The following is a 26,897-nucleotide window of genomic DNA, read 5'->3' on the forward strand; positions in this document are numbered from 1 at the left end:
TAATCAGAGAAAAATTTTGAAAAAATACCTTTCATACGTCAATTTTTGACACTTATCTCAAAAGATGCGCTCTTCAGCTTACACTAGAATCACCTCCCATTTGTTACTTGTGGATCAAGTGAAAGAAAAAGAGCATGTTTGTTAAAAAAAACAAAAAAAAAACTAATAAAAAAAATTTTTTTTGACACATGACCTCTGACCTTTGACCCTAAAAAAGAGGGCTCCAAAAAATACTTGGGATGAAACTGATTGTTTAGTAAGCCTCAGCATACTCTAAAGTACAAAACATCTCATCACACTCGTCAAATTTTACTCATCCGTTATGGAGATAATTAGCCCCTAATTAGCGACTAATTTTTGCAAATTTTTGCAACGGATTTTCAATTAGCGACTAATTTTTTCAAATTTTTGCAACGGATTTTTGATCACCGCTTGATGCCTGACATAATTGCTCATAAGCATCATCATCAAAAAACGGCTCCTTCACCGATTTTCAAAACATCTGGCAATCAATGTCACATTAACATCTGGCATTAATTAGCGTAGGAAGTACCCAAAGGAAAGATGTTAGATCGGCTTTCTTCACATTTTTGGACTTGTTGGGTCCTCAGTGCAAATTTATCTCATAACAGCTGTCATCAAAAAAGGCCTCAGAAAAAAGACACATGTTTATGTCATGTAATTGTCATGTAATTGTTAATTAATGACTTGATTGACAGAAAAATAAACTTTTTTTCTGTTTATTTTTGAGCAATTTTTTCATATGGGTCCTATGTTTTTCGGCACGGGGAGCATTTTTGCTCATCACACTTAAGAACGTAGGACAACTCTAACCACCCGTAATTGAAAATGCATAAAATAGCGCATTTTATTACAATTTTAAAAATTATCATGTTTTTCCAGCTTCTCCAAAAACGTTTTTTGAAAAAAAAAATGATCATCAATACTCTGTAGGGTTCCTTATGGTGATATATTTTGGCATAGGATTGCAATGGAGAGTTGAAAACACATCTTTTTTCTCTCATAACTAACAAAATTTCGAAATAAAGGTAACCGCCAAAACCGACCAATCAGATTGCAGCATTTTGAAATTTTGAATTTCGCGCACAGAAATTACATTCGTGTTTCAGTTTTGGTGAGCTTAGTCATTTCCGAGTTATTTACTTGTTATCAAAGTTCTGTTAGAATTTGAAATTCATCAAAACTATTAGAAATGGTCTATTCATGCAACTTCTGTGACGCTACGTTTAGCACTCGTGGGAACCGTTCAAGACATCAACATAAATTCCATCCAGACGATGTTGGCCTTCCTGTTTACAACTGCTCCCTATGTGTGTTCAATTCACGGAAACTGTCTGAATTGGAACAGCATATGCGAACTTGCCACTCGAAGTTTACAAACTGCTGCCGATCGTGCTTCATGGGATTCAATGATGCGCACTTGTTTGCGCAGCATATGAACTCCCTTCACTCGCTGCCCGTATTTGGACCTGAATACCAACCGAAAGAGGCTACAGCGGAGACAGCCTTCAACGGTGTGTTACAAACTTATGAAATTGTCAATAACACAGCTGACAGAGATCTTGAGAGCTTCATGCTCAATCAAAGATCTGCAATTGCAACGCTAATTGAGCAAAGGCTGAGCCAAGGACCACAGAAAGTACAATTTGCGGTAAAAGTACAGTTATTGAAGCTGCATCAAGATGAAAACGCAACCGAAACGGAGGAGCGCATTGAAATTTATGCCAACTCCCTCATGACGCCCATTTACGTAGAGGGTCTCACAAACGAGTTGTACTGGAGCATGGTGGAGAAAATGATGGCTGTCTTGTCTACGTTTGCTTCATCTGGAAGTGGTTGGGTTGTTGAAAAAATAATCAAACTTGACATCAAATTTGCCCGCTACCGACCAATTCGCGGCTCATCCTATCTTGCCTTACCCCATAAGCTCGCAAACTGTCGCGGATTACTCAACATTCGAAACCACGACGATGCCAATTGTTTCAACTATTGCTTCGTGGCAGCGTATCATGCGCATCATGGAATCAGTCTTGATAGAGATGACAGGAACTATCATATTGACAAAACATCCCCAGCAACATATCAGCAAGAGAACATTCACCAACCTGTAGGCGAATTTGAAATGCCAATGGGATTTGAGCAAATGAAAGCCTTTGAAACCCTCAATGATGTGGCAATCAACGTCTTTGGTTCCGATAAAGGACAACTTTACCCACTACGAGTCTCCTCTTTTGAATCAGATTTTGTTATGGATCTTTTACTTCTTTATGATGCCGACATTTATCACTATGTTCTCATTACTGACCTTGTGAAAGTCGTTTGTAAAGTTAGAGACCTGAAATTCAGATTTGGTTATCGCATTTGTCGTAATTGTTTCTGGTTGTGTCGTGATGGACTGGAAAGCTATAATATTCATACTGAAAATTGTTATCTAAATGCCCCTGCAGTTATTCAAATGCCATCACCAGATAAAAATGAATACAAGTTCTCAAATTTTTCAGCTACGTGGTTTGTTCCTCTGGTCATTTATTTTGACTTTGAATCTTTTCTCCTACCCGTCGCTGGATGTGATGCAGCAACTGACCAATCATCAACACGCGTGATTGAAAAGCACGAGCCATGTGGATTTGCTTTGGCAGTTGTTGATCATCACTCGAACGTTCCCTATTTTCATCATGTGGACAGCTCAGAAGATTGTATGGGCAACTTTGTTCGAATGCTGCATTCGTTAGCAAGGGACATACATGAACGCAAAAAACAGTTTCCTTTCTACAACGGAAGTCGGAGAAGCTTGGACAAAAAGAGCGCTACACACTGTTGGATATGCGAAGAACCATTTGACAGCGAGCTTGACCCTGAAGAGAGCATAGATTTAGACCATTGTCATTTTAGTGGCCAATTCTTGGGCTGGGCACACGAAAAGTGTAATCGAGCGAGACGGTATGTCAATTTTACGCCTGTGGTCGGTCATAACATACAAAACTATGACTTACATCATATTTGTCTTGCTCTGAACAACTGTGAGTCTACCACAACAATAAAAATCATTCCGTCAACAGATGAGAAATACATATCAATGACATTCGGAGTTCTGATTGATACTATTACAACTCAAGAAGGAAGAACACAAAAAATTTACGAGTATTTAAGATTCATCGAATCGTACAAAATGATGAACAGTTCGCTGGAAAAACTTGTAGAAATTTTACCTGACACACATTTCGATATCATGAAAGCAATGTTCCCCTCGGTTTCCGAATCAAACGCACACTTACTCAAACAAAAAGGATATTATCCTTATTCTTATGTATGTGATCGAACAAAGTTTTCTGAGCAATCTCTACCACCCCTCTCAGAATGGCGCAATACATTAGAAGGCGGAAAATTGGCTGTTAGTGAAGAAAATTTAGGTCATGCTAACCAAATGTGGACGTTATTGGGGTGCAAAACTTTACAAGACTATCATGACGCATACCTTAAACTTGACTGCGCATTATTAGCTTGTGTATGTGAGTGTCACCGTGAACTTAGCTTTTGAACATACAAACTCGACTGCATGCATTTCTACACTCTCCCCAATATGGCAAAAGAAGCGTCACTAAAGATATGCAGGGCAAACATTGAGCTGATGACAGAACGAGAACATTTGGACATGATTGAACCGGCAATACGAGGAGGAGTAACATCTGTTTACGAGGAGCGTCATTTTGTTGCAAATAATAAGTATTTATCGGATTACCGGCCCTCTGAGGAGTCAACTTTTGCGCTCTGTGTAGACGCAAATAATCTCTATGGAGGTGTCATGCAAATGGACATGCTACCAGTGGGGGAATTCGCCTTCAACGTAGAAATTACCCTTAACGAAATCCTCAATACCCCTAACGACGCTTCAGTTGGTTATTTTCTTGAAGTAGACTTAAATTACCCTGTCCACTTACGCGATGACCACCGAGACTTTCCGCTTGCCCCTACCAAAGAAATTGTTCAAGATGATTGGTTGGGCGAATATCAACTTGAGCTAAAAGAACAACACAGATTACCCAGCTCGAATGTTAAAAAGTTGCTTCAAACGCTATTCGACAAAAAGAACTATGTATTGCATTACAAACTGCTCAAATTATACGTTAGTCTTGGATTAATTGTTGCCAAAGTACACCGTGTCCTACAGTTCAAACAAGCGAATTGGTTAGCACCCTATATAACACTCAACAGTAATAAACGTCAAGCCGCCAGCAATAAATTCGAAGAGAACTTTTATAAGCTCATGAACAATGCAGTATATGGTAAGAATTGCGAATCGAAACGCAGACGAAGTAAGCTTACCATTGCACGAGATGCTGATCAAGTTCTGAGTTCCATTTCAAAGTTTGAGTTTGATCGGTTCATTATATTCGGAGATAACCTGGCCGCATTGTCATTCCGCGCTAGAAAGATTTATTGGAATACCCCAACAATAATTGGAGCAACTATACTTGATCTGGCCAAGTATCAAATGTACAGTTTCCATTACTTCACAATGCGCGCTCATTTTGATTGTCGTTTGTTATATAGTGACACGGATAGTTTACTATATAAAATCCGGAGTACAGACTTTTATGAGGAATTAGCAAGAAAGCCCGCTTCAGTTGTTAGTGAATTCGATTTCTCCAATTATGCGAATGATCACTATTTATACAGTACGGAAAATAAACGGGTAGTCCTCAAGTTTAAGGACAAATTTGCAGGAGATTTTATTACGGAGTTTGTGTGTTTAAAGCCGAAACTATACTCAATACTCTCAAAAAGTAAGTATTCTTTGTCTTTTCTAATGCATGTTAGTTCTATCTTTAAATTACAAAGGTTGTTAGTAGGCTCCTGAATGGTATTAGTTTTATTATTATATACATAGGGGTTAGTAAACATATAAAGACTTGATTAAAGGCTTTTTTTCTCTTTAGGTTGTCGAAAACTTTCGGCTAAAGGAGTAACAAAGGCCGCTCAACAACGTCTCCGGCATGATGATTTCTTGAGCACACTGACAACAGGGAACGTGTTTCGCACTGAAAACACAAGAATAATGTCCGATCATCATGCATTGGAAATTGTTACTACCAACAAAATATGCCTTTCAGCGTTCGACAACAAAAGGTTTATTCTACCCTGCGGAACAAAAACCCTACCCTTTGGACATTATGAGACCGTTGATTGTGGTGTGGATGAAATTGATTGGGGTAGTGATGATATTCAGTGGGATAATGACAGTTACTCAAACTTACTTCTCAGCTCTAGTCCAGAATGGGATAATGACTTTGTGGTGTCCCAAACTTCCTCAACAGCCGCTCTCTCAGTGCCAGACTCCACCACCAGCTCTTGGGAGACTCCCGACCCAGGATTAGTAGTAACTGAGCAGATAACTCTGATATTGATACTGACGATATTGCAGATATTGACGCCAGTTCCAGTGAAAGCTCCTCTCCTGACAACCCCTTCATAAACTTTGAAGCTGAAGAAGCAAGCAGCAGCGAAGAAGAACCAGCACGCAAAATAAGACGGCGCTAATGCCAATTTAATTGCATGCAATTTTGGTGAAACTGCGTGTAGTAATACACAGTGTAAATATTTAATTTGTTTGGAGTGTTTAGTTTGGTTTCAATTCAATCTTTTCTTACAAATCTAACAAACCGGAGAAAGGCGCAAAGGGAAAGGAATAAAAGCGGAAGAAAGCTAGTTTAAATGTATCACGCACGGCCGTTGTTTTACATGTAGCGCCGCCAAGGATAACCCCCTATTATCACACGTATTAATTCGAAGGATAACCCCCCCTATCTTAGTACCCTATTATCTTACTAATATCATGGTTGAATTTGCCTGTAAACAGTTTAGGATTGAGATTGACTCTTGAGTCATTCTTGATTAAAATTCATGATTTGAATTAGAACGTTTGAGGCTTTCTTTAGCTCATCCCTCGTTCTCTAATTTTCTTGTAACTTATAATAACGTGGACATTGCACGAGAAAATAGTTTAAGTTTTAGTCAAAGCCTTCCAATAAAAAGAAAGCAATTCAAAATTGGATGGCTTCTCAATCAGCTTGGCTTTTTGCATCGTTTAGTTAACGGAGAAAAAATGCGGATCTTTTCCGTTCGTGCCAACTCCCCCCCCCCGTACGTTATGCACCCCCAATTTCAGAGCACGTGTCATTGTATAGTAAATTATTACGTAAAAATATGGCACGTGCGTCTGGGGGTTACAAATAATATGCACTCAATAAGCTGCGGCGAGTAGAAACAGAAAAGAGCAAAAAAACGACTAAGGTCGGCGGAATTGCTCTCAAACGATTGACGAGCGGTTGCCTTCGGTGGTGCCACCCAGACGGGGCTCAGCGATGCTAGCATTGGGTGGTGGGGGAGTAGGGGGATCGAGCGATTGGGAGGGGCAAGCAATTGGGGGAAATATCAACCGATGGGGGGTTGGTTTAAATTCAACCGCATTCTTAGAGACTCCTTAGGCGTAAGGCTCTAGGAGAACTTAATGTCTTTCGAGCGTCAAACTCTAGGAATCGCTCTTTTCAAACCATCAACTAATGAATATTTCTCTTTCTTAATTTCGGTGAATCGCATACTTAAAAACTAGTAAACAGCTAGGATCTAACAGAAATTGGATCTTTTTCCGTTTTAACCGAGTAACTTAATGTCCTGCGGGCTTTATCAACTTATCGAGATTGTTGAGTTGGTAGTGAGAAAAATTGCATTAAAAGCCAATAAGGACTAATACAAACGCAACACATTTTGTTTGAGATCAACTAATAAAGCAGAGTAGTACGAATCACATTTATTTCAAATATAGTTTAAAACACAGCCGGCAGATTGCTGAAAAGGCTGCAAAATAGGCTTGCACGCAGTAGAATACAGAGAGAAACAGATACAGAAGTGAGTCAAAAAAATCTCCGCCGCCTAAAAAACTTTGAAAATTTGAAAACGATCAGCCGAAGGAGAGGTCCGAACCCCACTCTCTTGCGTGCTTGCCGCTAGCACTAACCACTCGGCTATCACATCCTTGAGCTCAATTCTCGTACAATGGACTCAGCAAACAACACAATTTTCAAACATTCGAATAAGCGCAATTTAGGTCACGCAAAAATCAAGAAATCAAGCGCGAAAAACCACTGAAAAAGCTAAGAAGGTTCTAGAAGAGAATGTAAAACCAAAAAAGAGCAGCAGACGGCGAAACAAAAAAACCACGACTTAACGATATGCATCAATATTCATTACATATGATATATCGAAATCAAATTATTCTTCTTTTTGAAAAGGGCACGCATCATTTGTGAAAAACCTCTTCATGCCAGACAATTTTGAATTCCATCTAACTTCTGTTGGTATATTTGCATTTGCTAATACAATTGAAAAACTTAATAACAACTTTTAAATTTTAAAAACCATAGCTGCAGATTGCCAGAAAATAGCCGCAATAGCTTTGTAGATACTAGCATGCCTGCTGTCTTCCACTGGGTAAGAGCTGCCCAGTGTTCCTCGTCTGGTGAAGCCAATGTTGGACCCACGGACTTATGTTTGCATCCATCTATTTTTCTCTTGCATGCCCTGTCTAGGTGACCTTTCGCACCACACATGCTACATTGTGCTGTCTCCTTACTCCTGCAGTCCTTGGCAAAGTGTCCAGAGATCCCACACACAAAGCAGTTTCCTTTTTGGGTCCCTTCTTGAAGTCGCGCTTCACTGCCAGTGCCACTGAACCACTTTGTCCTTTAAGCCTCTGTGCTGTGCTCTCATGGAGGTTCGGCAGCCTTTTCCTCATCTCTGTGAAGTTCGTTGCCGGGTTGAAGCTTTCCTGTATAACAAAACTTTCATACCTCATTGGGAGACCATTGAAGACCAAGGAGTTAGAGTCTCTGAGACTGCTTCTCCGTCTTCTTGTAGCCTCGTGAGCAACTCGTGTCCTCTGCTGAAGAAGCTATCCAAATCCTCAGAATCCTTGAGCTGCAGTCGAGCAAGCTGTGCCACCAAAGTCACCACTGTCGGCGTCTATACACTCTGAATTCTCCCTTGCAAAAGCTTCCAAGCCATTGCTCCATCTCCGATGCCATCATCTCTTCTTCTCATCGTTGCTCGCCCCATTGGCTAGTGGTGCAGGCTCATTGGGTTGCGCCTCTGACCCAAGTAGTGAATTGTAGAGTCCCTTCGTCTGCACAAATCTTGTGCTCGAGATTGGAAAGTCCTGTGCTTTTCCTGTGTAGGTCAGCAGCTTCACTGTCTGTTGATCCATCGTAATTTCAACAGGCGAAACAGTTGTTAAAAGAAAAGGTACTAAGCAGAAGAGGATTATGACTGTCAACAAAAAAATTAGTTTTGTTTTAGAAATCAGTTTTACGACTTAGCAAATTGTTGGGCCCATAACCTGTTGGGTTATGGGATTTCGCAAGCGGAATAAAAGGCGTTTTTAACTGAGTAGAAAATTAATTTCTCAAATTGAGAGAATAACAAGAATATTTTACAGTAGAATTTAGAGATTTACAGGAGAGATCGGATTACTAGATCAAGATTGATTTGATTTTGGGGATGAAAAAAGGCTTAAAAATCAGCTGTATATATACCCATTATCAGTGCAAGAAAGTCAAGATACATAACTAATCTTAGCACCATGATTTACAGTGGGGGTCGCAAGGGTTACCCAATATGGATTGCTTCTGCAAGTTTTCTAGAAATCAGTCGCAGGGGATATCATAGATGGTATGCATATACACTTTTCTGAGAATTCGTTCACATTTCCGGTGGTATCATAATCATTCAATACATGCTGGGAAGATTTTACATCAAATAATCTCACTCTAATATTAGTTATCTAGATTGACCAATTTGAACCGAATATTGATTCTAAGCACCATTTCTTGACGATTCATCTATATAAATTCTGTGATCAAAATCCATTTGGTCTTGTCTTTGTAATCTGGAAAGATAAACTTTAATTCTAATTATCACTAAGTTCATATTTTGATCGATATTCTAACATGCCCCATTCTTTGTATTACATCAAAAGCCGACATCAGAAGAGTGGAAAAGAGGGACGAATTCAAGGATAAATTTAGCACCATTTTACAAACACTTAAAACTACCGACTTAAATATCAGCATGTCACCGTTTTTTGCACTCGCTTATTTTCCTGATCTCAATGTGTGTGTATGTGTGTGTGTGCGTGTGTGTGTGTGTGTGGAAAACAGCAACCATGCTGAGTATATATAGTCAGTACGATGATGTGGTTTTAGTTTTGTAATGACCTACATATAGTCGAGATGAACGTAAATTTACCGCACGTAAATTTACCACACAAAATACACCTAAATTTTTTGGATAATCTTTTGCTATTGTAGTAGCACTGTAGTTAGATGATCGTAAGTACATATTGTTAAAAACTTCCCGACACATTAGAGTAAAACTTCAATCTTGTATTTTTACTGCTTTAGTTTTTGGAAAAGTTCCCATTAAAGACCCATTTACGGCTGGTGTTATACTTATTAAAAAACTAGAGAATAAAGAAAGAACGAAGGGAAGATATAAACAACTAATAAACGAAAAGAAATGAAGAACGGGACAAAAGGACCCTTAAATCCAAAATTTATTACCCCAGTATATTATGCATCCTTTTCCGCCACTACACAAGCTTGAACCCATGCCACTAGCTTCACAGTGACTGCTCTAATCCCTTGCGCTACCGACGCCTGTTGCTTTTGTCTATAGAACTGACTACATTAGAAAATTTTTCTTCATTGACTTTTTTTGTCTCGCTTGTTTTCGCTAAGCTGCATTCTTAATGAGCACAAAAACGTGCAGATCAGGAGCTTAAGCACGATGGTGTAGGCTGCATGTTTAAGGATTGTAAAAAATGTGAAGATAGGAGCGCTGTTAACCATTGACAATAGATATATGAGAGAGAGAGAGTGAAAAGCAGAAAGAAAGAGTGAATAAAGATTGAAAGCAAGATATAAATAACGAACAAAAGGTAAGTGAAGAACGGAAGAAAAAGACAAACCAAATATCAATTTGTTTACCCCAGTAGATTATGGATCCTTTTCCACCCCTACTCCCCTATACATAGGGGTTAGTAAACATATAAAGACTTGATTAAAGGCTTTTTTTCTCTTTAGGTTGTCGAAAACTTTCGGCTAAAGGAGTAACAAAGGCCGCTCAACAACGTCTCCGGCATGATGATTTCTTGAGCACACTGACAACAGGGAACGTGTTTCGCACTGAAAACACAAGAATAATGTCCGATCATCATGTATTGGAAACTGTTACTACCAACAAAATATGCCTTTCAGCGTTCGACAACAAAAGGTTTATTCTACCCTGCGGAACAAAAACCCTACCCTTTGGACATTATGAGACCGTTGATTGTGGTGTGGATGAAATTGATTGGGGTAGTGATGATATTCAGTGGGATAATGACAGTTACTCAAACTTACTTCTCAGCTCTAGTCCAGAATGGGATAATGACTTTGTGGTGTCCCAAACTTCCTCAACAGCCGCTCTCTCAGTGCCAGACTCCACCACCAGCTCTTGGGAGACTCCCGACCCAGGATTAGTAGTAACTGAGCAGATAACTGAATCTGATATTGATACTGACGATATTGCAGATATTGACGCCAGTTCCAGTGAAAGCTCCTCTCCTGACAACCCCTTCATAAACTTTGAAGCTGAAGAAGCAAGCAGCAGCGAAGAAGAACCAGCACGCAAAATAAGACGGCGCTAATGCCAATTTAATTGCATGCAATTTTGGTGAAACTGCGTGTAGTAATACACAGTGTAAATATTTAATTTGTTTGGAGTGTTTAGTTTGGTTTCAATTCAATCTTTTCTTACAAATCTAACAAACCGGAGAAAGGCGCAAAGGGAAAGGAATAAAAGCGGAAGAAAGCTAGTTTAAATGTATCACGCACGGCCGTTGTTTTACATGTAGCGCCGCCAAGGATAACCCCCTATTATCACACGTATTAATTCGAAGGATAACCCCCCCTATCTTAGTACCCTATTATCTTACTAATATCATGGTTGAATTTGCCTGTAAACAGTTTAGGATTGAGATTGACTCTTGAGTCATTCTTGATTAAAATTCATGATTTGAATTAGAACGTTTGAGGCTTTCTTTAGCTCATCCCTCGTTCTCTAATTTTCTTGTAACTTATAATAACGTGGACATTGCACGAGAAAATAGTTTAAGTTTTAGTCAAAGCCTTCCAATAAAAAGAAAGCAATTCAAAATTGGATGGCTTCTCAATCAGCTTGGCTTTTTGCATCGTTTAGTTAACGGAGAAAAAATGCGGATCTTTTCCGTTCGTGCCAACTCCCCCCCCCCCCCCCCGTACGTTATGCACCCCCAATTTCAGAGCACGTGTCATTGTATAGTAAATTATTACGTAAAAATATGGCACGTGCGTCTGGGGGTTACAAATAATATGCACTCAATAAGCTGCGGCGAGTAGAAACAGAAAAGAGCAAAAAAAACGACTAAGGTCGGCGGAATTGCTCTCAAACGATTGACGAGCGGTTGCCTTCGGTGGTGCCACCCAGACGGGGCTCAGCGATGCTAGCATTGGGTGGTGGGGGAGTAGGGGGATCGAGCGATTGGGAGGGGCAAGCAATTGGGGGAAATATCAACCGATGGGGGGTTGGTTTAAATTCAACCGCATTCTTAGAGACTCCTTAGGCGTAAGGCTCTAGGAGAACTTAATGTCTTTCGAGCGTCAAACTCTAGGAATCGCTCTTTTCAAACCATCAACTAATGAATATTTCTCTTTCTTAATTTCGGTGAATCGCATACTTAAAAACTAGTAAACAGCTAGGATCTAACAGAAATTGGATCTTTTTCCGTTTTAACCGAGTAACTTAATGTCCTGCGGGCTTTATCAACTTATCGAGATTGTTGAGTTGGTAGTGAGAAAAATTGCATTAAAAGCCAATAAGGACTAATACAAACGCAACACATTTTGTTTGAGATCAACTAATAAAGCAGAGTAGTACGAATCACATTTATTTCAAATATAGTTTAAAACACAGCCGGCAGATTGCTGAAAAGGCTGCAAAATAGGCTTGCACGCAGTAGAATACAGAGAGAAACAGATACAGAAGTGAGTCGAAAAAATCTCCGCCGCCTAAAAAACTTTGAAAATTTGAAAACGATCAGCCGAAGGAGAGGTCCGAACCCCACTCTCTTGCGTGCTTGCCGCTAGCACTAACCACTCGGCTATCACATCCTTGAGCTCAATTCTCGTACAATAGACTCAGCAAACAACACAATTTTCAAACTTTCGAATAAGCGCAATTTAGGTCACGCAAAAATCAAGAAATCAAGCGCGAAAAACCACTGAAAAAGCTAAGAAGGTTCTAGAAGAGAATGTAAAACCAAAAAAGAGCAGCAGACGGCGAAACAAAAAAACCACGACTTAACGATATGCATCAATATTCATTACATATGATATATCGAAATCAAATTATTCTTCTTTTTGAAAAGGGCACGCATCATTTGTGAAAAACCTCTTCATGCCAGACAATTTTGAATTCCATCTAACTTCTGTTGGTATATTTGCATTTGCTAATACAATTGAAAAACTTAATAACAACTTTTAAATTTTAAAAACCATAGCTGCAGATTGCCAGAAAATAGCCGCAATAGCTTTGTAGATACTAGCATGCCTGCTGTCTTCCACTGGGTAAGAGCTGCCCAGTGTTCCTCGTCTGGTGAAGCCAATGTTGGACCCACTGACTTATGTTTGCATCCATCTATTTTTCTCTTGCATGCCCTGTCTAGGTGACCTTTCGCACCACACAAGCTACATTGTGCTGTCTCCTTACTCCTGCAGTCCTTGGCAAAGTGTCCAGAGATCCCACACACAAAGCAGTTTCCTTTTTGGGTCCCTTCTTGAAGTCGCGCTTCACTGCCAGTGCCACTGAACCACTTTGTCCTTTAAGCCTCTGTGCTGTGCTCTCATGGAGGTTCGGCAGCCTTTTCCTCATCTCTGTGAAGTTCGTTGCCGGGTTGAAGCTTTCCTGTATAACAAAACTTTCATACCTCATTGGGAGACCATTGAAGACCAAGGAGTTAGAGTCTCTGAGACTGCTTCTCCGTCTTCTTGTAGCCTCGTGAGCAACTCGTGTCCTCTGCTGAAGAAGCTATCCAAATCCTCAGAATCCTTGAGCTGCAGTCGAGCAAGCTGTGCCACCAAAGTCACCACTGTCGGCGTCTATACACTCTGAATTCTCCCTTGCAAAAGCTTCCAAGCCATTGCTCCATCTCCGATGCCATCATCTCTTCTTCTCATCGTTGCTCGCCCCATTGGCTAGTGGTGCAGGCTCATTGGGTTGCGCCTCTGACCCAAGTAGTGAATTGTAGAGTCCCTTCGTCTGCACAAATCTTGTGCTCGAGATTGGAAAGTCCTGTGCTTTTCCTGTGTAGGTCAGCAGCTTCACTGTCTGTTGATCCATCGTAATTTCAACAGGCGAAACAGTTGTTAAAAGAAAAGGTACTAAGCAGAAGAGGATTATGACTGTCAACAAAAAAATTAGTTTTGTTTTAGAAATCAGTTTTACGACTTAGCAAATTGTTGGGCCCATAACCTGTTGGGTTATGGGATTTCGCAAGCGGAATAAAAGGCGTTTTTAACTGAGTAGAAAATTAATTTCTCAAATTGAGAGAATAACAAGAATATTTTACAGTAGAATTTAGAGATTTACAGGAGAGATCGCATTACTAGATCAAGATTGATTTGATTTTGGGGATGAAAAAAGGCTTAAAAATCAGCTGTATATATACCCATTATCAGTGCAAGAAAGTCAAGATACATAACTAATCTTAGCACCATGATTTACAGTGGGGGTCGCAAGGGTTACCCAATATGGATTGCTTCTGCAAGTTTTCTAGAAATCAGTCGCAGGGGATATCATAGATGGTATGCATATACACTTTTCTGAGAATTCGTTCACATTTCCGGTGGTATCATAATCATTCAATACATGCTGGGAAGATTTTACATCAAATAATCTCACTCTAATATTAGTTATCTAGATTGACCAATTTGAACCGAATATTGATTCTAAGCACCATTTCTTGACGATTCATCTATATAAATTCTGTGATCAAAATCCATTTGGTCTTGTCTTTGTAATCTGGAAAGATAAACTTTAATTCTAATTATCACTAAGTTCATATTTTGATCGATATTCTAACACGCCCCATTCTTTGTATTACATCAAAAGCCGACATCAGAAGAGTGGAAAAGAGGGACGAATTCAAGGATAAATTTAGCACCATTTTACAAACACTTAAAACTACCGACTTAAATATCAGCATGTCACCGTTTTTTGTACTCGCTTATTTTCCTGATCTCAATGTGTGTGTATGTGTGTGTGTGCGTGTGTGTGTGTGTGTGTGTGGAAAACAGCAACCATGCTGAGTATATATAGTCAGTACGATGATGTGGTTTTAGTTTTGTAATGACCTACATATAGTCGAGATGAACGTAAATTTACCGCACGTAAATTTACCACACAAAATACACCTAAATTTTTTGGATAATCTTTTGCTATTGTAGTAGCACTGTAGTTAGATGATCGTAAGTACATATTGTTAAAAACTTCCCGACACATTAGAGTAAAACTTCAATCTTGTATTTTTACTGCTTTAGTTTTTGGAAAAGTTCCCATTAAAGACCCATTTACGGCTGGTGTTATACTTATTAAAAAACTAGAGAATAAAGAAAGAACGAAGGGAAGATATAAACAACTAATAAACGAAAAGAAATGAAGAACGGGACAAAAGGACCCTTAAATCCAAAATTTATTACCCCAGTATATTATGCATCCTTTTCCGCCACTACACAAGCTTGAACCCATGCCACTAGCTTCAAAGTGACTGCTCTAATCCCTTGCGCTACCGACGCCTGTTGCTTTTGTCTATAGAACTGACTACATTAGAAAATTTTTCTTCATTGACTTTTTTTGTCTCGCTTGTTTTCGCTAAGCTGCATTCTTAATGAGCACAAAAACGTGCAGATCAGGAGCTTAAGCACGATGGTGTAGGCTGCATGTTTAAGGATTGTAAAAAATGTGAAGATAGGAGCGCTGTTAACCATTGACAATAGATATATGAGAGAGAGAGTGAAAAGCAGAAAGAAAGAGTGAATAAAGATTGAAAGCAAGATATAAATAACGAACAAAAGGTAAGTGAAGAACGGAAGAAAAAGACAAACCAAATATCAATTTGTTTACCCCAGTAGATTATGGATCCTTTTCCACCCCTACTCCGGCTTGAACACATGCCCCTAACTTCACAGCCATAGGTCTACTCCCTTGCGCTACCAACTCCAGTTGCTTTTGTCTTTTGAACTGAATACATTCGAAAATGTTTGGTCTTGATTCGCTGCTTTTTTGCTAAGATTTATTCTTAATGAGCACAAAAAAATGTGCAGATCAGGAGCGTAAGTATGGTGGTGTAGGCTGCAAATTTACGGATCGTTAAAGCAGATGAAGTTAGGAGCGCTGTTAACCATTGGGCTCAAGTGCGACTTACATTTAATACAAGAGATAAAAGATACTTGAGAGCGAGAGAACGCAATGCAGAAAGAAAGAGGGATGAAAAAAAGGAAAGGGAGAAATAAATAACTAATACACGAAAAGAAACGAAGAACGGGAGAAAAAGAGCAGCAAATCCAAAATTTATTACCCCAGTAGATTATGGATCCTTTTCCACCCCTACTCCGGCTTGAACACATGCCCCTAACTTCACAGCCATAGGTCTACTCCCTTGCGCTACCAACTCCAGTGGCTTTTGTCTTTTGAGCTGAATACATACGCAAATGTTTGGTCTTGATTCGCTGCTTTTTTGCTAAGATTTATTCTTAATGAGCACAAAAAAATGTGCAGATCAGGAGCGTAAGTATGGTGGCGTAGGCTGCAAATTTACGGATCGTTAAAGCAGATGAAGTTAGGAGCGCTGTTAACCATTGCGCTCAAGTGCGACTTACATTTAATACAAGAGATAAAAGATACTTGAGAGCGAGAGAACGCAATGCAGAAAGAAAGAGGGATGAAAAAAAGGAAAGGGAGAAATAAATAACTAATACACGAAAAGAAACGAAGAACGGGAGAAAAAGAGCAGCAAATCCAAAATTTATTACCCCAGTACATTATGCATCCTTTTCCGCCACTACTCAGGCTTGAACTCATGCTACTCGCCTCACAGTGACTGCTCTAATCCCTTGCACTACCGACGCCTGTTGCTTTTGTCTATAGAACTGACTACATAAGCAAATTTTTATTCATTGACTTTTTTGTCTCGCTTGTTTTCGCTAAGCTGCATTCTTAATGAGCACAAAAACGTGCGGAGCTTAAGCATGGTGGTGTAGGCAGCAAGTTTACGGATCGTTAATGCAGATGAAGTTAGGAGCGCTGTTAACCATTGCGCTCAAGTGCGACCTACATTCAATACAATAGATAATGAATACTTGAGAGCGAGAGAACGCAATGCATAAAGAAAGAGGGAATAAAGAATGAAAGCAAGATATAAATAACGAACAAAAGGAAAGAAATGAAGAACGGGAACAGACAACCAAATATCAATTTGTTTACCCCAGTACATTGTGGATCTTTTTTCACCCCTACTCGAGCTTAAACCAAGACCCTCGCTTCACAGCCATAGGTCTACTCCCTTGCGGTACCAACTCCAGTTGCTTTTGTCTTTTGAACTGAATACATACGCAAAACTTAATCACGGGAATGAACAAAAAACTCTCTCGGCTTCACAAGAGTGACAAATAACGTCACGCACGCTATTCAGTTGAAATTCCATGCACGAATGAACACAACACAGATTGAAAGTGATTGTGACTTCATATGGTTGGAAAACAAGCGCCCTTGATTCTCATAACACCGATGGGGATTGAAGGACGATTAAATAATAACACCGATTGGGATTTAATGAGACCAAATAATGAGACCATAAAAAACAATTAAATTTTGCAAAAAAAACCATCTTGAAAACAAAATATCTTAACAAATTCTATCTTAGGAAACATATCTTAGAAGATGGATGAGAGGGAATGAAATGCAGAAACGACGAAGAAAAGAAAGAACGAAAGGAAGATATAAAAAATTAAAAATGAAGGAGGGTGAAAAAGATAACCAAATCCAAAACCTATTAACCCAGAACATTATGCATCCTTTTCCGCCCCTACAGAGGCTTGAACGCATGCCCCTCTCTTCACAGTCATATAACTAATCCCTTGAGCTAAAGACGCCTGTTTCTTGTCTATTGAACTGGCACCATACGCAAGTTTACTGTCATTCATTTTTTGGTCTCGCTTGTTTATGCTAAGCTGCATTCTTAATGAGCACAAAAACATGTGCAGATCAGGGTCTTAAGCATGGTGCTGTACGCTGCAAGTTTACAGATCGTTAAAACATATGAAGATGAAGATAGGAGCGCTGTTAACCATTGCGCTCAAATGCGACTTGCATTTCATATTATAGATAGATGAGATAGAGAGAGAGAGAGAAGATAGATATTGACAGGACATGCAGCACGAAAAAGTGTGAAAAAAGGAGAGAAATGGAAAAAGAGAAACGGGTGCGACGTTAAAGGACAAAAATCCCGATAAACTACGCGCCACACCTGCTCATTAGCTCAACTCATCGCGCTTCCGCTCCTCAACCCCTAGACCCATGTTCCAACCCGACTGTTGTCAGTCGTTTTTTTTTCAGAAAACCATGTTTAAGGGCCGTTAAAACATTTTAAGATAAGCGCTTAAACATGGTGTTCAGTGGCTCTCTGTTGACGTTGAATTTATATATAGATGCAGCCTCGTAGAGATAGTAAAAGAAACAGACCAAAACACTTTTAATAAATGCGGAGATGTTGTATTGCTGCTTCTATTAAATACTCTCGAATAACCACTCACTTGACCTTACTTTTTGAATTAAAGTAAAGAATGGTTAATTTCAGAATGATGAGGATTTTCAGACTGAGGTAAGTCACGAGTGGCCAAAAAACTTAATCACGGGAATGAACAAAAAACTCTCTCGGCTTCACAAGAGTGAAAAATAACGTCACGCACGCGATTCAGTTGAAATTCCATGCACGAATGAACACAACACAGATTGGAAGTGATTGTGACTTCATATGGTCGGAAAACAAGCGCCCTTGATTCTCATAACACCGATGGGGATTGAAGGACGATTAAATAATAACACCGATTGGGATTTAATGAGACCAAATAATGAGACCATAAAAAACAATTAAATTTTGCAAAAAAAACCATCTTGAAAACAAAATATCTTAACAAACTCTATCTTAGGAAACATATCTTAACAAATTCTATCTTAAAGATCTTAGGAAACACTTTCAAAATAGCTTCTGTAAAGCTAACATCCATTCATTACTATAGTTTTAAAGCTCTAAAAAGTTTCAAAAAACATGAGCTAAAAGATTAGTTAATAGTTAAAACAAAAAATTAGTTAAAAGTTTCTGTATTTGTTTGTTAATATGCATAAAAATTATCTGGGTCATTAAGCTATCCATTGATGCAAAATCAGGCCTGAATTGTTTCAATTCTCACTAGAAGAAGATAAAACCTGAAAAACGTATTAAAACGTATTAAAAACTTGAAAAAATTAGCAAACATAATTAAAAGTTGCATACATTTATAATATCCAGATCGTCAGAATGATTTCTGTGATGTTAGAATCAATCCATTAACCATTTTCAAGCCTTAAATGTTTTGGCCTATAAATGTGAAAACTGAAAAACGGAAAAATGGTTTTACTCTGGTGTCAATGTTGGCATGAACAATAAAAGGAAACCAAATACTTTAGCCTGTCAAGTTAACCAATGACCTGGCAACTTTTTACAGCACCATGAAACTTAGACAGTCAACTTTGCCAAAAGTCAATTAAAGACAAAAAACGCAAAAATGACAAAGCGTGAAAAATTGCAACATATTGGGCTCAAAAATGACCCTTCGAAAATAAAAACCCTTCTACTTAAACCACTCGAAAATTTTTCACACCTTTCATTTCGTGCTTAAATATCAATAAAATTGATTAAAAAAGACACTTCTCCAATACTCTTCGAGTCGTAAAAAGACATAGCTCCAATAGAATTCAAATTCATTGAAATGTAAAAATAAGGGGCTGTAATAGCCGACTGAGAAGATGAGAGCTGCTATTAGTCAGATGACTTGACAAGGATGAAGTAATTTGTTTCGCTTATGGGTATTTATCGAAAAAAATGATCAAAGTTGTAACCAAAAAATTAGTCGTTGGTAGCTGAAACTGCCATTCACTGATTTGAATCAATAATGACGATGTAAAAAAGTAGAGAACATTGAGACAGGAACTCACAGCTAAATGAAGTGGTGATATGTAGTTGTCCTGATCCAACTTGTACATCAATCTCTCAGGCGTCTTCTCTAGAAGCTGAAACAAAAGATTTCTCTTTCACCAAAGACCCAATCCATTCAAGTTAAATAAAGTTAGGTACCCGCTTTGCAACGTAAGTTAATGGTAGTAAAACAAGGCATGCGACGTACCAGAATAGATGGTAGATCCTTATACAACTCATATACGGAGGAAATAATCTACCACAGATTCATCAATACAATTTTCAATTGGACTATTAACTGTTGTGGCATCTCCTATATGCTAGATTGCTGCTGCTAGGCTTTTCTATGTTACTGTAAGCAGGTCAATAAAAGATTCGGTGAACTTTTGATTCAATTTTTTTTTTGCGCCAACTACCTCGAAAAATGTTGAAGCAAAAGTTCCGCTATTGACCTGCTTACAGTAGCATAGAAATGTTCGATGCAAAATGTTCCGATTTCTGCTAAGTTAAATTATAAGTTTTTTTCAGTTCTATAAGAACCAAATGGATACTGCAGTGATAGTACTATCAACTAGATTTTACTGCATGCATTATTTTTTATTTTCTATATTTATCAACCAAGCAAAAGCTGAGGCTTGATAACAGCAGACCCCAAAATTTTGACATAAAATTGAGCTGTGCAAAATTTGAACGTAACCAGTACATGCACTGTTAAGAAACCTTTGGAAAAAATAAAATATCAAAACATAATGGCAGACTGCCAGAAAGTAGCCGCAATAGCTTCGTAGATCTGTAGTCTCAAAAACATAATGGACCAAAAAATTTCTTTTTATTAAATGCTGAGATGTAAAATTTTGATTAAGAATTTGAACAACTTATTGCCGCTTCTATTAGGTTCTCTCAATTAAACTTGAACGACACAATCGCTTGACCTTATCACTCGGAACTAAAATAACGAATAGTCAATTTCAGAGTGACGAAGTCATCTTTGGGAGTGAGGTAAGTGACGTGTGACCAAAACTTTGATCACGCGAATGAACAAAGACACACTCCGCTAAGAGTGAAAAACGATGTCACGCACGCAATGCAGTTGAAATTGCATGAACGAATGGAAAAAAATCAAATTTGAAGTGATTGTGACTTCATAGGGTCGTCACAAAATCTTGACAAAGAAATAAAACCAACATAGCAGGACAAGTCATAGCAGACATTTTCATCGACTAAATTTAGAAAACAGATATAGAATCGACAATGATTGGATCAGAAAAACCATTTTAAGAAATCAGAGACCAAAATATTGAAAAACGGGAAAAAAAATCAATGTCTAAATGCCGCATGAGAACAAAAAAACCACTAGCAAGAAAGCACATTTTTGGTCAAACGACATTTTCTCACTATACTTCAAAATTTCACACCAAAAAACCACTCGCTTTTCCGCTCCACTTCCTGTTTCGGCGTACACAAAATCATCACTCCAATTTGACTTCATGAATCATTCAATGACAATCATGAAAATGTGTGAACAGATCTAAAAGATTTCTTAAAAAAATTCTTTGAATTGTAGAATGATATGTATTTCTAAAGAGATTAATGCAAAGTCCAGCGGGGAAAGTAAATTTACAAAAAAATTGCAAAAAAACGATGTCAAATTGCCGCATGTCAACACAAAATTGCCGCATTTTTGACTTCAAAAGTGATTTAAATGTGTGAACAGATCTTAAAAATAGTCAGCGCCCCAATACAATTCAATATCTTTGCTATTAAACACGACAGAGCTTAAAATTTCGAACTACTTAAATTGCAACGCGGTTTGAGTATCTTAAACTTAACTACAGTCTAACGTCATCAGACGAATTTATAGCTCAATCCAAAAACTTCGTTATTTCGAATTGCTAGTGCGACCAAGGAGGCTCAGGCGTTGGTGCTTGCGAGCAGCTAGTTCTGACCTTCCAGTAAGACTAATAAGATGATCCACATCCCTTGGAGCGTTCAAGCGACAGAGCAGAAGAGCAACGCAGGCTAAACGAATGAAAATGAAATTAAATTGCAAAAGCTCTGTTATTGCTTTCAAGAAATACTAGCAGGCCCGCAAAAGCAACACAAGAAAATCATTTTAAAGAAAAGATAGAAGACTAAAAATTAGATTTTATTGCACCACCTGGGGCTGGAACCTATGCCCATCGTTCAAAAGCAATAGGTATTACGTTTCGTTACCGATGTGTTTGGCTTGCGTAAATTACCATATGTGCCAACAATTTTTTGTCCAACCACATTTTCTGCGTTACTATTTTGCATATTTAAGGAGCGCTAAGACTTGTACAGATAACGATATTCTACATGGTGGCATAGTGTAAATCATGTTCTACGTTAGGCTGCATGTTTAAGGAGCGTTTATAAAATGCGATGATACGGAGCTTAAACAAGCGAAAGAGAAAAGACAGAAATGAAAGAAAAAAGACAAAAAAAAGAGAGAAAACAAACGCAGAAAAAAAGAACAGGAAAGAGATAAACAAAAGAGAGAAAAGGAGAGAAAAAATAGAAAACAAACAGAACAGAAGAGAAAAGACAGAGAAACGGAACATAAAAAAGACAAATGAAAGAGGGAAAAGAGAAAACGAAACGAAAAAAAAAGAAATTGAAGACAGAAAAGAAAAAGAGGAAAGTGTAAAGAAAGAGAGAAAAGAAATCGAGAAACAAAAGACAGAAATGAAAGAAAAGAAAAGCAAAAAAGAGAAAAACAAAAGAGAAAATAGAGAAAAGCGAGAGAAAAGTAGAGAAGACAGAAAAAAAAGAAATGCAGAAAAAGAACAGGAGAAAAGAAAAAGAAAAACAAAAGAGAGAAAAGACACAAAAAAGCAAAAGAGAAAAAAGAGAAAAGCAAAGAAAAGAAAAGAGAGAACAAAGAGAGAAAACAGAAAAAAAGGAGAGAAAAAGACCGGAAAAAATAGAAAAGAAACAATGCAGAGAAAAGAGAAAGAAACAAAAGAAAGAAGAAAGAAAGCAAAAGGAAGGCAGAGGAAAAAGAAGAGAAAAGAAAGAGAAAAAAAGAAACAGAAAAAAGCAGAGAAGAAGAACAGAAAAAAGAGGAAAGAGAGAGACAAGAGACGAAAAACACAGAGAGAAAAGCAATACAGAAAACAGAGGGAGAAAAGAAAGAGATAAGAAAGGCAGAAAAGAAAGAAACGGAAGAGAAAGGAAAAACAGGAAAGAGAAAAGAACAAAAAACTACAGAAAAAACGAAAGAGAGGAACCAAAGAGAGGAAAAAACAGAGAAGAATGAGAAAGAGAGGAGAAAAAAGAAGAGAAAAGAAAAAGAGGAAAGAATGAAAAAAAATGAGAAGAAACAAAAAAGAGAAAGGTAGAAAAAAGAATAAAAAAGAGAAAAGAAACCAACGAGACAAGTAAGGAAGAGAAGAAAGACAAAAAAGAAAGAGAAAAGCAGGAGATTAAAAAAAGAAAGAAAAGAGAAAAGAAAGCGAAAAGAAGAAACGAAATAGAAGAGACTGAAAAGAAAGACCAAAAGGAAAAAGAAGAATAAAAGAGAAAACGAAAGAAAAAAAAAACAGCAAAGAAAAGGCAGACAAATGAAAAAAAAATACAAAAATGAAGAGAAAGGGAGAAATGAAAGCAAAACCCAATTCAGAAAAAAGAGAAAAGCAGGAGAAAAATGAAAGAAAAGAAAAAGAAAGGCAGAAAGAAAGAGAGAGAAAAAAGAAAACAATAGAAAAAAGAGAGGCTTAAAAGAACAAAGAAAGAAAGAGAGAAAAGAAGGACGGAAACGAAGGACAGAACAGAACGTGAAAAGCAAGACAGAATAGAGAGAGAGAGAGAAAACGAAGAAAAAGGGCAGAAAAGAAAGAAAAGCAAGAGATAACGAAAAACAGAAGGGAAAAAGAAAGGTAAAAAACGAAAAGAAAAACAGAGAATGGAAGGTGAAAAAAGGAGAAAGTAAACAAACAAAAAAGAAAGGCAGCAAACAGAAGACAGGCAGAAAGGCAAAAGCGAAAAGAACACAAAATAAAAAGGGAAAAAAACAAGAGCATCGAAAAACAAGAACGAAAGACAGGAAAGAGAAAACCAAGAGAAAAGAAAGAGCAAAGAAAGAGCAAAGAGGAAGATAAAGAGATAGACGAAAACTAAACAGAAAAGAAAGCGAAGAGAAGAGAAAAGGAGAGAAAAAAGACAGAATATATAGAAAGGCAGCAAAACGAAAGAAAACACAAAGATAAAGAGTAAAGAAAGCAAGAAAAGCAAGTCAGAAAAGAAGAGAATAGAGAAAGAAAAAAGAGAAAAGCAGGGGAAAAAGGCAGAGATAAAAGACAGAGAAGAAAGAGAAAACGAAAAGACACAGAGAAAAGACAGAAACGAAAGATACAGAAACAAGAAAGAAAAGGCAGAGGCAACTTAGAATAGAAAGAGAAAAGCAAGAGAAAGAAAAACGAAAAGGAAGGAGAACAGAAAACTGAAGCAAAAAAAAAAACAAAAGAACAAAAGAGAGAAGGATTAGAAAGAGAGGCAAAAAATATTAAAGAAAAGAATAGAAGAAAAAGAAAAAGACAAAGAAACAAAGGAGAGAAAAAAGAAAAAAAGGCAGAAAAAAGAACAGAAAAGAGAAAAGAAACAAAGAAGAAAAGAAAATAAGAGAAAAGAAAGAGATTAAAAAAAACAGAAAAGAGAGAAGACAGAAACTAAAAAAATATAACAAAGCGAGAAAAGCAAATCAGAAAAGATGAAAAGAAAAAGAGAAAATCAGGATACAAATGGAGAGAAACAAGACAGAAAAGAAAGAGAAAAAGAAACAATACAAGGAAAAGAGTAAGAAACGAAGAGGAAAACGAGAAAACAAACAGCAGCAGAAAGGCAAAAAGGAGAAAAACGGAAATGAGAGCGAGAAATAAAGGAGATAAAAGAAAAGCAGAAGAAGAGAAAAAAGAGAACATAACAGAAACGAAAGACAGAAAATATAGAAAAGCAAAACATAAAAGAAAAAGAAATGCAAGAGAGAAAGGCAAAGAGAAAAGACAGAAAAAGAAAGAGTAAAAGAAACAATACAGAGAAAAGCAAAAGAAACGAAAGACAAAGAAGAAAAGAAAAAGCAGAAGAAAGGCAGAAAAACAGAAATGAGAGCGAGAAAAAGCAAGCGAGATAAAAGAAAGGCAGAAGAAGACAAAAAAAGAGAACATAAAAGAGATGAAAGAGGTAAAAGAAAGACAAACGCAAGAGAGAAAAGAAATAAACGAAAAAAAGAAAGGCAGAAAAGGACAGAAAAAATAGAGAGAAAAAGAAAGACAGAAACAAAAGACAGAAAAGAGAGAAGCAATAGAGAAGTGAGAAAAACGAGAAACTGAAAAGAGAAACGACAGAAAAGAACAAAAAAGGGCAAAAAGAATGAGAAATGCAGAAAAAGAACAGAAAAGAAAGACGGAAGAGAAGAAAGACAGACAGGAAATACTGAAAAGAGAGAGACGCAAGACAGAAAAGCAAGAGATAAGCTGAAGAGAGAAAAGATAGAAGAGAAAAGACAGAAAAAAACTGGAGAAAAGAGAATAGAGAGAAAAGATAGAAAAAGAAGGGAGAAAAGAAAGACAACAGAGAAAAAAGCAACAACGAAAAGAAACAAGAAACTACAGTGTAGCGAAAGAGAAAAAAGAATGAGAAAAAAGAATGAAAGAAAGAAAAACTAAAGCGAAAGGGGTAGAAAAAAGCGCGAAAGAGAAAAGAGACACAGAAAAAAGAAAAACGGAAAGAGAGAAAAGATAAACAGAAAATGACAAAAGGAAGAGAAAAGCGAAAGAGGAAAGAGAAAAAAGCAGAAAAAAGGAGAGAAAATAGAGAAGAGAAAAGGAAGAGACAATAGAAAAAAAGAAAAGACAGATAACGGCAAAAAGAAAAACAGAAAGGAAAAAAGATGCGAGAAACTAAGGAGAAGCTGAAGAGGAACAAAGAGAAAAAAGAACGAGAAAAAGAAAGACAGGAAAGAAACAGACAAAGTAAAGAGAGAAAAAGGACTGAAAAACAGAGAAAAGACAGAGAAACGAATGACAAAGACAAAGAAACGAAAGACAAAAACAAATGAAAAGACAGAAACGAAAAAGAAAGAAAAGAAAGAGAGAAAAGAAACAGAAAAAAAACGAAAGAGAAAAGACAGACAGAAAAGAAGTACAGAAAAAAAGAGGAAGAAAAAAGAAAGAGAAACAAAAGACCGACAGACAGGAAATACAGAAAAGAGAGAAAAGCAAGAGAACAGACAGACAGAAGAAAACAGAAAACAAGCGAATAGAAAGAGAAAAAGAAACAGAAGGGAGAAAAGAAAGACGGAAATGAAAGTCACAAGAGAAAGCGAGAAAAGAGACGGAAGAGAAAAAAAACAAAAGAAAGGTAAAAGAAAGACAAGACACACAGGAAAAACAGAATGGAGAAAGAAAAGCAAGAGACAAAGGCAAGAGATAATCGAAAGAGAAAAGAAAGAAGAGAATAGACAGACAGAAGAAAACAGACAAAAAAACGAATAGAAAGAGAAAAGAAACAGAAGGGAGAAAAAGACAGAAAAGAAACAAAAGCAAGAGAGAAAAGAAAGACAGAAAAAATAACAGAGAAAGGAACGATAGAAAAGGAGAAAAGCAAAAGAGAAGACAAACCGAAAGGCAAAACAGATACGAGAAACTAAAGAAAAGCGGCAAAGGAACAAAGAGAAAAAAGAATGAGAAAAAAGACAGATAAAAAGAACAGAAAAGAAAGAGAAAAAGAAAGAGAGAAAAGAAAAAGACAAAAGAGCAAAAAGACAGAAAAGAAATAAAGAAAAGAAAGAGCGAAAGAGGAAATACAGAAAGAAAAAGAAAAACGAAAGAAAAGCAAGAGAAAAGAAAGACAGAAAAAAGCGCGATAAAAGAAAGAGAAAAGCAAAAAAACACAAAGGAAAGAAGATGAGAGAAACTAAAGAAAAGCGGAAGAGGAACAAAGAAAAAAGATTGAGATAAAGAAAAACAGAAAAGAAACAGACAAAAGAAAGAGAAAAAGGACTGAAAAAGGGGAAAAGACAGATGAAAGAAAGAAAAGACAAAGACAAATGAAAAGAAAGACAGGAAACAGAAAAGAGAGAAGAGAAAATAAAGAGCTAAACGAAAGAGAGAAAAGAAAGAAGAGAACACAGACAGACAGACGTAAACGACAAAAAATTCAATAGAAAGAGAAAAAAAGAAACAAGAGAGAAAAAGGTAGAAAAGACAGAAAAAAAAGAAAAGCAAGAGAAAAGAAAGACAGAAAAAAAGCAACAGAGACAAGAACGAATTAAAAGAAAGAGAAAAGCAAACGACAAGAAAAACAGAAAGGAAAAAAGGTACGAGAAACTGAAGACAAGCGGAAGAGGAAAAAAGAGAAAAAAGGATGAGAAAAAGACAGACAGATAAAAAGAACAGAAAAGAAAGAGAGAGAAAGAGAGAAAAGAAAGATAGAAAAGAAAAAGACAAAAGAAAATACAGAAAAGGAATACAGAAAAGAAAGAAAGAAAAGCCAGAGA

The 26,897-nt window shown here is 37.4% G+C and overlaps 2 pseudogenes; one reads left to right on the forward strand and one right to left on the reverse strand.

Moving 5' to 3' along the window:
* Positions 1-26,897, reverse strand: part of LOC142355295 (uncharacterized) — an 82,028-nt pseudogene that overhangs the window by 12,022 nt on the left and 43,109 nt on the right.
* LOC142355293 (uncharacterized) lies at positions 19,728-23,440 on the forward strand (annotated as a pseudogene).

This window comes from Convolutriloba macropyga, unplaced genomic scaffold, assembly GCF_964194025.1.
Source record: "Convolutriloba macropyga unplaced genomic scaffold, txConMacr16.3 SCAFFOLD_428, whole genome shotgun sequence".
Classification (NCBI taxonomy): Eukaryota; Metazoa; Xenacoelomorpha; order Acoela; family Convolutidae; genus Convolutriloba; species Convolutriloba macropyga.